At 34.5% G+C, this 9,780-nt stretch overlaps 1 long non-coding RNA gene across 2 annotated transcripts in view; it reads right to left on the bottom strand.

Annotated features, from left to right (window-relative positions):
• Positions 1-2,000: 2,000 nt before the first annotated feature.
• Positions 2,001-9,780, bottom strand: part of LOC117121126 — a 40,605-nt gene continuing 32,825 nt past the window's right edge. For both annotated transcript variants that reach the window (XR_004447496.1, XR_004447493.1), the window contains one exon: positions 2,001-3,335. This is a non-coding gene — a long non-coding RNA (uncharacterized LOC117121126). The remainder of the gene's footprint in view (positions 3,336-9,780) is intronic.

The following is a 9,780-nucleotide window of genomic DNA, read 5'->3' as shown; positions in this document are numbered from 1 at the left end:
GATCGTGAAATTATTTCTAATCAAACTTAGACCTTACTTCATTTTTACTATTTTTCTCTTGTATATCATTGAGTACTGCACTCTGCTGACGGCAGTTTTTCGTATTTTTTTATTATTATATTTTCATATTTGCCTGTATAAATATAGATATGTGAATCGATGAGATTGAACATATAATAGACCACAAAACATCCAACAGCAACACTGGAATGTCTATTCTCTAAAATGTTTTTTTTTTTTTTTTTGTTACAGAAAGTTGTATTTTATTGAAAATGAAATCATTCCTTCTGCGATTAAATTAAAAATAGGCTCCCAGCGGGAGCGTGTGTCAATGCCTTGACATGTTTTTGCTCTGCTACTTTTAACTCATCCGTGCTTTCTGTGTTGGTATTCTCAAGAATAACTTTACAGGTCTATTACCATGCGACTTTTTTAAGTGAACATTCTAGGACGTACAGGTATTGGCTAATTTTTATCTTTAGCTCATAACCCATCCTATCGTTCCTGAATCGGATTTACTCTACCCAGGGAGTTGTTGTCGCTATAACAACTCCCTGCTCTACCGGATTTACTCTTACAAGGTCAAGTGCCAGACAACAAAGTGTCTTCTACCAACCTGGGGAAATAGACACAAAAATGAAGTCTTTAATGTTTGAATGCGCCGAACCAGTTCCGTACGTGGTGCTATTTAAATATTGCCAATAGCTCGTGCGCTACCGTGCGTCAACGGAATGGTTTATATTTGGACACTTTGATATCCTGATGGCCCACCTCCTCACGTAACGACATCAATGTCAAAACTACAAATCGAACAATTCCTCTGACTATTTACGATTTTCCCATAGAAGGCAATGTTAAGTAAAGTAGCGAAGACTTGAAATGCAGAAGAAGATTTATGGTTTGGTAATGGAATGAGGATAGCGGAGGATGAGAGGGTAAAGCCTGACATTTTGGTTATTAAAGATAATTTTTCGACAAATGAGTTTTGCTACTTTAGAGCAGAGCATTAAGGTCGAGTTAGATGACAGTTGGATCGGTGGATGATTGATGGTTGGGGTCAAGTGATGTCTACGTCATAGTTCCATTGATGTTAGAGTGACATTAGGAACGTGGGGATATATCGCTAGATATACTGTATTCTGATTGTAAAATATAAGCTCGGACTCGCCAATTCAATCCGTTGTACTTTACATCGATCCTAGAGGGAATTCCTGTCAACTAGCTTGAAGACAAATGATTTTATATCTGTCTCTTATACACATCTAGATGTGTATAAGAGACAGGCCCTAGCTTTTAATGGGGTATATTAAGAAGATGCCTAGATCTAATTCAGACGGAGGACGAGATATTAGACAAAAATCAGGTCTCCAGTAGTAGGCCTAATGTGTCGTATGCTAACAAATTAATGCAACTAAAGCTAAAAGAGCCATCCAAATCATTTAAGCTATGGGAGAGCACTGATAAAAACAACAGAGATCTCTTCGGAGTGGCAAAGTCATTAAATGGTAAATCGACAGGTTAGGAAAGCTCTAAAGGAAGGGACAGAGGTCAAAGACAGAAGGAATTGCGGGAATCTCTACGCATTTCAAGAGGAAGCTTCGGTTGTGCAAGCAGATTCTCCCTATGATGCAGGAGCCAGATATCAACCTACAGAAAGTTAAGAATGCAATAGGTTTATGTAAACTAAACGAGCAAGAGATCAATAAAGGGCATATTAGCAAATGTCAGAAAAATAGAATGCTCTAAAACATGCCAGAAAAAATCCTAAATGAGAGTCTCAGACGAAATCTTCAGAAGAGGCTTGCATGCCCACCCACATTCTAATCACATCTTAATCTATATTAATCACCCTTAACCCACACTCAGATCACATTCACATCATAATGTTAGATTTCTGAAATCGTTTTAGCATCAGCAACACACATCGATTTTGACGGTGCATTCACAAGACTTGCAGAAATCAAACCAAGCCACGAATACCAAAAAAAAAAAAAAAAATCTTATTTTCTGATAATTCATTTATTTATATACTACAAAGATGGTAAACAGTGATAACCCACTTAACATTTGAGCAATTGCAAAATTGAGGGACATAAAAAATGTCAATTCTAAGAATATATTTGTTTATAAATCATTTATTTATTACCATTATGGTCAACCACTAATTCATCATCTATTGACATTTTTCACCTCATCACACTAACACCACCGGCGACATCGTCAACATCATCGTCATACACACAGTCTTAAAACATCAACCACAGCTACCAACATCAACATTCATTATCATCTACCAACCCATCACCACCACTCTCACCGCCACTACCAGTAACACTGGCATCGTTGTCGCCATTGTCGTCACTGTGATGATCGGTAATTGTAAACATTACCGTTGCCACTGCGATACTCACTATCAGCAACATCATTAATGTTTTTCACATCATCTTCCTCCTCATCATCATTTTCGTCATCGTTGTCATAATAACATCCACAACCACCACTGACTGCCATCATCGTCATTTATTAACCACCACCACAGCCATCATCAATTACAACCTACAGTACCACCACCATCATCATAATGGACAACACACACACGACCGTCATCATTCACGACTATCGAAGCATCATCTCCAAACATCACCCACCAATGCTCCATTACCATCTTCAACACTGCTACCGCTGTTTTCATTATCACCACCGCTGTTTTCATTAGCAATAGTAATTTTACAAAAATAGTAATTTGACATTTTCATTGGAATCTTTAGTAGTAATCAGAATGGTTCTCAAAATCACACTCAGAAGTAATTTAATTCATTTAATGAGGTGCATATACAGTACTGTATTTAACTATTCAATTCAATTCAAAATATAAACCTGCTTTTACAACCTCTTTATCCTAATTTTTAATAATCATACTTGTGTTGTCTTAGGCACTATCAAATCAAACATTTATTTTTGGTGTACGGTGGCATTGTGCACACCAGAAGGCAGATGCTACACAGAGCACTTCAGATGAGTTGTAGGATACCACTGAGCCTTCCATAAGGATGGTGCCTGAAATGCCAGTTGCCATGATGTCGGGCAGAAAGGTGGTACTTCGTAGGGTGTAGGAAGTAATTAGGAAGCTTTCGATTTGTGCGATGAGGCGACGCTATAACGGAATCACTCATGCCTGAATGTCCTACATTCCCTACGTAGATTTGGCGAAATTGCGTTCCAGAATCTGCTCGATGAGGTGACCTTAACGTTCTCGCATGCGCAGATGACTTTTAGTGACGTCATTACGTTGTACGTTCTACCATCGTCGTGCAATTGAAAGCTCCTTACTGTGGCTGCAATAAAATAAAAATGTTTATTTACTTATGTTTATTTATTTGTATCTATCTATCTATATTGATCTGCATTTATTAATGTGAATGCATAATGTAAATCTTTATAAATGTTAGTAAAAGAAATATAATATGTAACTATTTTATTAATAACTTAATTTTTGCATGGGCTGAACATTTGGTAAGGTTTACAATTGTTTGGAGGCTGGAAAACCATCCAATGTGTAATATATTCACAAACACAACAAATGACCCAACTGTTTTAGTGACAGGCACTCTTAGCAAGCAGATTTCAGGAGATTGATTTTAGGTAGGGAAATTTTGGAAGGGAAGTTTTAGAAAGGAGTTATAGGAAAGTGATTTTTAGGGAGAAGAAGTTTAGCATGGTGAGTTGTAGGGATGTGTGTTTTAGGAATGAGGAGTACTGTATTTAGAATGAAGAATGTGAACATGCTAACATAAATTTAAACTCCCCCAATCAAAACGTTCTCTGAGATGACAGTCCCTGCAAATAACTATTTCAGAAATTATATATTATTAGAAATATGATTCTTGATGGCATTAGACGGTTAACAAGCAATTGATTTGTGTCTAATGACTCTGCCCAGCATGTCAATATGATATGATTTCTGCACTATTATTACCGGCTGCTACTCCACTGGGACCGTGGCCTAGCAATCTAACCTAGAATGGACAAAGGTTGCTGTCCAACCACAAGCGACTCACTCAAACACAAAGATCAACTGAAAGTACGTAGGACTTGACATAAAAAAGCACGGCCAATATATATAATAAAAAATTTTCACATAATACTAAAACATTCTATAAGAAACCACAGTTATTGTATATTATGTCTGGTATGTCATAATTTTGAAATTAATCCTTTCATGATTAAAATGTGAACATCCATCCTGATGATTAGCAATGATTCAACATATTTCCAACAACAGGACTGATTTTTGAGCACTGGCCTAGAAAACAGATGTCAAGCATAATTTAAACTCATAAAAATCACAAGCCCCTATAGATCACTCGGACAAATGAAGACTTAAAAATTTATGATATATGCTTGGAAGTTTTTATTTCTAAAACATAAACATACTTTTATTAATAATAATAATATTATAATAATAATAAATATAATAATAATATTAATTTAGGAAACACCAATATCATTAAACGGAAGTAAAAATCAAAGTAGCTGTGATTGTTTAGATGTTAAAAAAATGCGTTTTGATTTGGTCTTAAAAAAACTGAGGGTGATTTGGTAACTGCTTGATACCATACTAAAGATGACTCACTAAAGATCTTGTTTTACACGCAATTAATTGTTATTTTGTTTAAATTATAAAATTGATTAATTAAATAAATAATTTAATATCGTTTTATAACTTAGATTCACCACAGGATGATCATAACACCTGTTGTGAGTTAAAGGGCCTTTTCAACAACTGTATAAAACAATATCACAATTTATAATGAAATACTTATAGAAAAAACCTGTAATGCCTTTTTCTAAAGAGTTATTCTTATCAGAAACTATTGTTAGATGATTGTTGGCGTATTCGCACAACTGAATGAACGAGGTTGATGCTACGAGTTTTGAGCTTTGTTAACTCAAAGCCCTAGACCTGCCATCCTCAGTTTACATGAGAACATGAATACAACATTAAAAAAATACGATAAAAAACTGAATCAAATGTATTTATAAAATGCAGTCACAACATCAAAATGTACACTGATTTTGACAGTGGTAGTGTAGTCTCTTGTTACTATACATTTTATTAACTTATTTGTCATAATTAGATACGAGTTAAATATCTGCTAATTAAATATATTCCCAAACCCATCCCAACCCACATAAAAAAATTTGGAAATTGTTGAAGGAAATATTTATTATATTAATTTATGTTGGATATGATAGGGAATTAAATTCAAATTTTGTACTATTTAGATGCTTATTTGCCAATTTAAAAGTGCAATATATTCATCGAATAACAAATCTATCCATCTAAAAGAAACACATATGCACGATTAAAATTTATTAGAAATAAAGGAAAATAGAGAAATCAGTGCAAGATCTGTCGAAGACATTAATGGCGTTAACATGCGTAACAGCAGACTTTAAATAGTTACAATTTCTTAATGACATTTAACTAAGTTTTAATGTGTCAGGCTGATAAAAAGAAAAAAAAAAAAATTGGTTGGGGTTGTTAATCCTAAGTTCAAAAGTGATTATGATATTGTACATTTATTTCAATAGTTAGTATTCTATGCTTTTACACTTTTCTTTGGTTTACCACAAATACAGATTTTGAAGTTCTGTTCACATTATCAAACTTTCAAAAAACGGTTGTATGCCCATATTTAGTCATAATGTGCCTATATATAGTCATGATGTGATGTCATCATGACCATATTTAGGCATGTCACATGTTATTATCTACTACAGTCAAATTTGAAAGTCTGGACACAGCTTAAGAAATGGTAAGCCTATACCGGATTCATACAGCACAATGGAGCAAAATGTCAACAATTATTACACGGCTATTTCCCATAATTTACATCAATAAAAAGCCATGTAAAAATCTAATTAGAAGTGTAATTGAGTCAGAAACAAACATAGCATTTGCCTAGTGAAAAAAGACTATGTGGGATCAGGGCTATCAATATTAATGATGTCTCACTCTCTATAGGTAAAATAGTCACTCTGTAAAAATTTGTTTTGTGAAACACTAAGTAAAAATAAGCATAAACCTATCAGACATAAAAATGGATTTCTGAAGCTCTGCGCACACTATTAATTTTTGTGTCAAATTTGTCTAATGTGCCCATTGAGCACTTTTCTTTTGCATTATAATGTATATTTAAATATCAATAATAAAATAAATTCCTCGTCACAAGGACCATCCTACATTTAATTAATTTTTATTCATTTATTTGTTTATTGAACATATTCATGCAGGAACATGTCAGAAGGGTGTAACAACATATTTTACACACGCTCCAGTTTGGCAATATACATATAAAGTTTAGTAATAAATACATAAATCACATACCACTACAAAGTAAAATACAGTAATTTCTGAAATTCAAAAAGTAGAGCACTTTGTTAAAAACATAACAAAAATGAAACATTTTATGAGCCGGATGGCAGCTTCCTCTTATTTTCTCCACACACTTCCTATAAAATGAAAAGTAAAGGCTTGACCAATCATTTTTTTTTTTTATGGGAGGATTTAAGGTGGGATCAAGAAGAAGTAATACCAACATAAAAAACAAATTCCCTTGTGTAGGAGACACATAGGTGGTATATGTTATACACAGTTCAAACCACAGTTGTCTATTAATTATTTCAGAAATGCAAAGTTAATGGAAAAGAGTAAAATAAAATGTTTACCACATGCAATTATCAATTTGATAATGAAAGCAACGTCAGGCAACACGGAGGAACTTTTAATTAACAGATAACTACCTGATGTCTGTTACGTTTCCGCAACATACTTAGAACTATGAGTACGGGAAAAATGCACAAGGATGGCTGAAACAAAATCTATTATTATTTTGGCACCTTATGTTATCATTATGTATCTGGACATCTCACAGGTACTCAATATGCTTAAAAATTTAATATAAGGCCACTTTTGAGAAAAATATTGAACTTGGTTTGGGATTTAAATCAACAAATTACTACATTTCCCATTGTTATTTTTTGGTGAAGCTGACATAGTCAGTCATTAAACCAATCAATCAATCAATCAATCATCAGTTTTTACAACGTGCTGAAAGCACAGCAAGCCATATTTGGTTTGTCTTTAAAAAAAAAAAAAACGAACAGAGAGAGAAGATAATGACATGACAGCCTAGCTGATTTGGCTAAACTGTGTGTAATGATCCTTTTAAAGCTTTGGTTATAAGATTGAGCCAAATGTCTGGGTGGGGTATATCAGATAAACACCCAGTTCAGGATAGGACATAGGCCTTGCAATGTGTACAAGAATTTCCATTCCAAACTACTGAGGTTAAAGAGGAAGGTAGAGCATTAAACATGAAAATTACCCACATGTTAGGAGTGGCTCCACACATTAGGAGTGGCTTATACATCAAGTGGACACTTTATACTCCAAGTGGACATGTTATATGATATAGCATGTAGGTGCGTGAGCGTTCCCTTAGAATGGATACAAGAGTGATATAAATGCTCAATATTATTATCATTACTATTATTATCATTATAAATGGCTGCAAAAATAAATCGTATTGATTTAAACAAAGTGTATTTTAACATAAGGTGGAGTGCCAACTGTTTGGTAAAATCTAAGGAAGACTAAAGATTCAAAAAATATTTAGTCTTGTTGGATTTCTGAGCATCATTAATTAGGTTCCCGGATATACTAAATGCAACATCACACAATTCTCTTTCCAGCAGTAATGAATGTGTAATGCTGCTGAGATTATCATGGACCATTGGAGTATTACATAATTAAGAAACACAGACAGAATGCTGTGTGGCGTCCACTATGCAGTCAGCCGAAATAATTCTGACTAATTGAATGCAATTATCTTACTGTTTCGCCGCCTACTTCACTTTCATTTGAGACAGTTTAGGGAGAATAATAATAATTTTTAAAGATCAAAAAAAGAAAGAGATTGAGAAATTATTATATAATTAACTAAAAAAGTGATGAATAAAGGACCAATTGTCCTGTACAAAAATACTGACTAAAGTTTAGATGGTTTATTTTAGAGTTGTGTCTACAGGACTAACAGAAGTGATGTCCTAAGCTAGTGTGCGGTCAATAACAGACATACAGACACCAAGATGTTTTCATGTTTCCCAAAGAGTTACATTTAACACAAAGGTTTAATGTTAAAGGTTAACACAACAAGCAATGTTATATGATGACAGCATAATTGGCCACTGACATGGGCCTCCATTTCTCCAGATATCAACATAGGGAGTCATAAGGCCACAAAAAGTTTCCACCAACCTAGGGAGTCATAGTTACTCTAGGCTGCACTGAGAAATCTCCGCCTACACATATCAAACTGGGAGTCTTAATTAGGCACCAATGAGCCTCATCCTCCACATAAGATATGTGATACATATGAAATTTTATTCAATAACATTTATTCACAATACATTCATAAGTGATGAATACAAAAATTACTGAAATAAATATATAAAATTGACAACTGATTACTGTACATGTCGATGAAAATATGGAATTTGCCTGTGTACCAAACAAAACAGCTCATAAAACGATTGTTCTATGGATTAATTGAGGAGTGGGCATCAAATAGGTTAGAGGATCAAAGTTAATTTTTGATTAAAACTTAAGGCCACATCCAAACTCTACTGGGAAGAAATAATCGATTAAAAATCGCTTTTTTGAAAAATCGCTTTTATTCTCGCAGTAGAAACGGGACCAGTTTGAAAAAGGCCATTAAAAAAAATCGATTAAAAACATGCAATGGATAGCGTGTTTGAACAGCAAATAACCAATTTTGGCTATGCACCTTTTAGCTGCAACACAAAAAAAGTGAAATTTCAGGTGAAATGTGACCCCCAATCACTGCAAAGACTAGATAGTATTAGGCGCAAACTTTCAAAAAAAATTTGTCCTCTTGTTCATGTCCTAGGCCTACAAGCTAAAAACGTCAAAGAACATGAGGAGTGACGAATTCGTTTTGTAAATATTTTGTTGGGGGAGGGGATATTGGGCCTAGGACTCTCTGCTCTTTTGGGCCTACCGTTGTCCTCGTTTGGTCGTCGTTCATAATTGTACCGATGAGCACAGCCAAAAACATTTGCTTTCTCGCCCCACACTGTATCTTACTCCTCGTCATCATGACAGGAATGAGAAAGATACTATCCTATACAGTTAGGAAAACAACGTGTTGTATACGGAAAATGGTGACTTAATTTCCATCACGAAAACCTATTTTCGAAAAATCAAAAATGTTGTTGCAACGCCAGCTGGCTGTCTGGTGCTCATTAAAAAAACGATTTATAAAAATCAATTATTTTGTGTTTATCAGTAGAAACACACCCTAACTTTTAAAATCAGTGTTCGGGCCTGAAAAAAGAAGTTTTCTAGGTAAAGGAGGGTGGGCGGACCACATGTTATAGGGTTGTCACGAGATGCAAAACAAAAATTGTCATCAGACAGCGCTGTCCCACTTTACACACTTGTGGCTTAATTGATAAGAAAATGTACTGTCTTATTGTCGTCATGGTGTCTGGTCACTGGGATACCATTTAGTTCCCCATTTACTAAGTTGTGTAGGCCTTTGTTCCAGTACACTGAGCCACCCAATTGATCAGCTCTGGCTGGAGGGACCACCTTCACCAAATATTGTTGAAATAAATAAACTAAATAAATAAACACAAATTGTGTAGCACACAATCTTATTGATATGACCCAAATCCAACTGGACTTTTAGG

Source organism: Anneissia japonica, unplaced genomic scaffold (assembly GCF_011630105.1).
Source record: "Anneissia japonica isolate Jap-2015-1 unplaced genomic scaffold, ASM1163010v1 scaffold287957_len1322810_cov207, whole genome shotgun sequence".
NCBI classification, from domain to species: domain Eukaryota; kingdom Metazoa; phylum Echinodermata; class Crinoidea; order Comatulida; family Comatulidae; genus Anneissia; species Anneissia japonica.
This window is presented reverse-complemented; position numbering and strand designations above follow the sequence as displayed.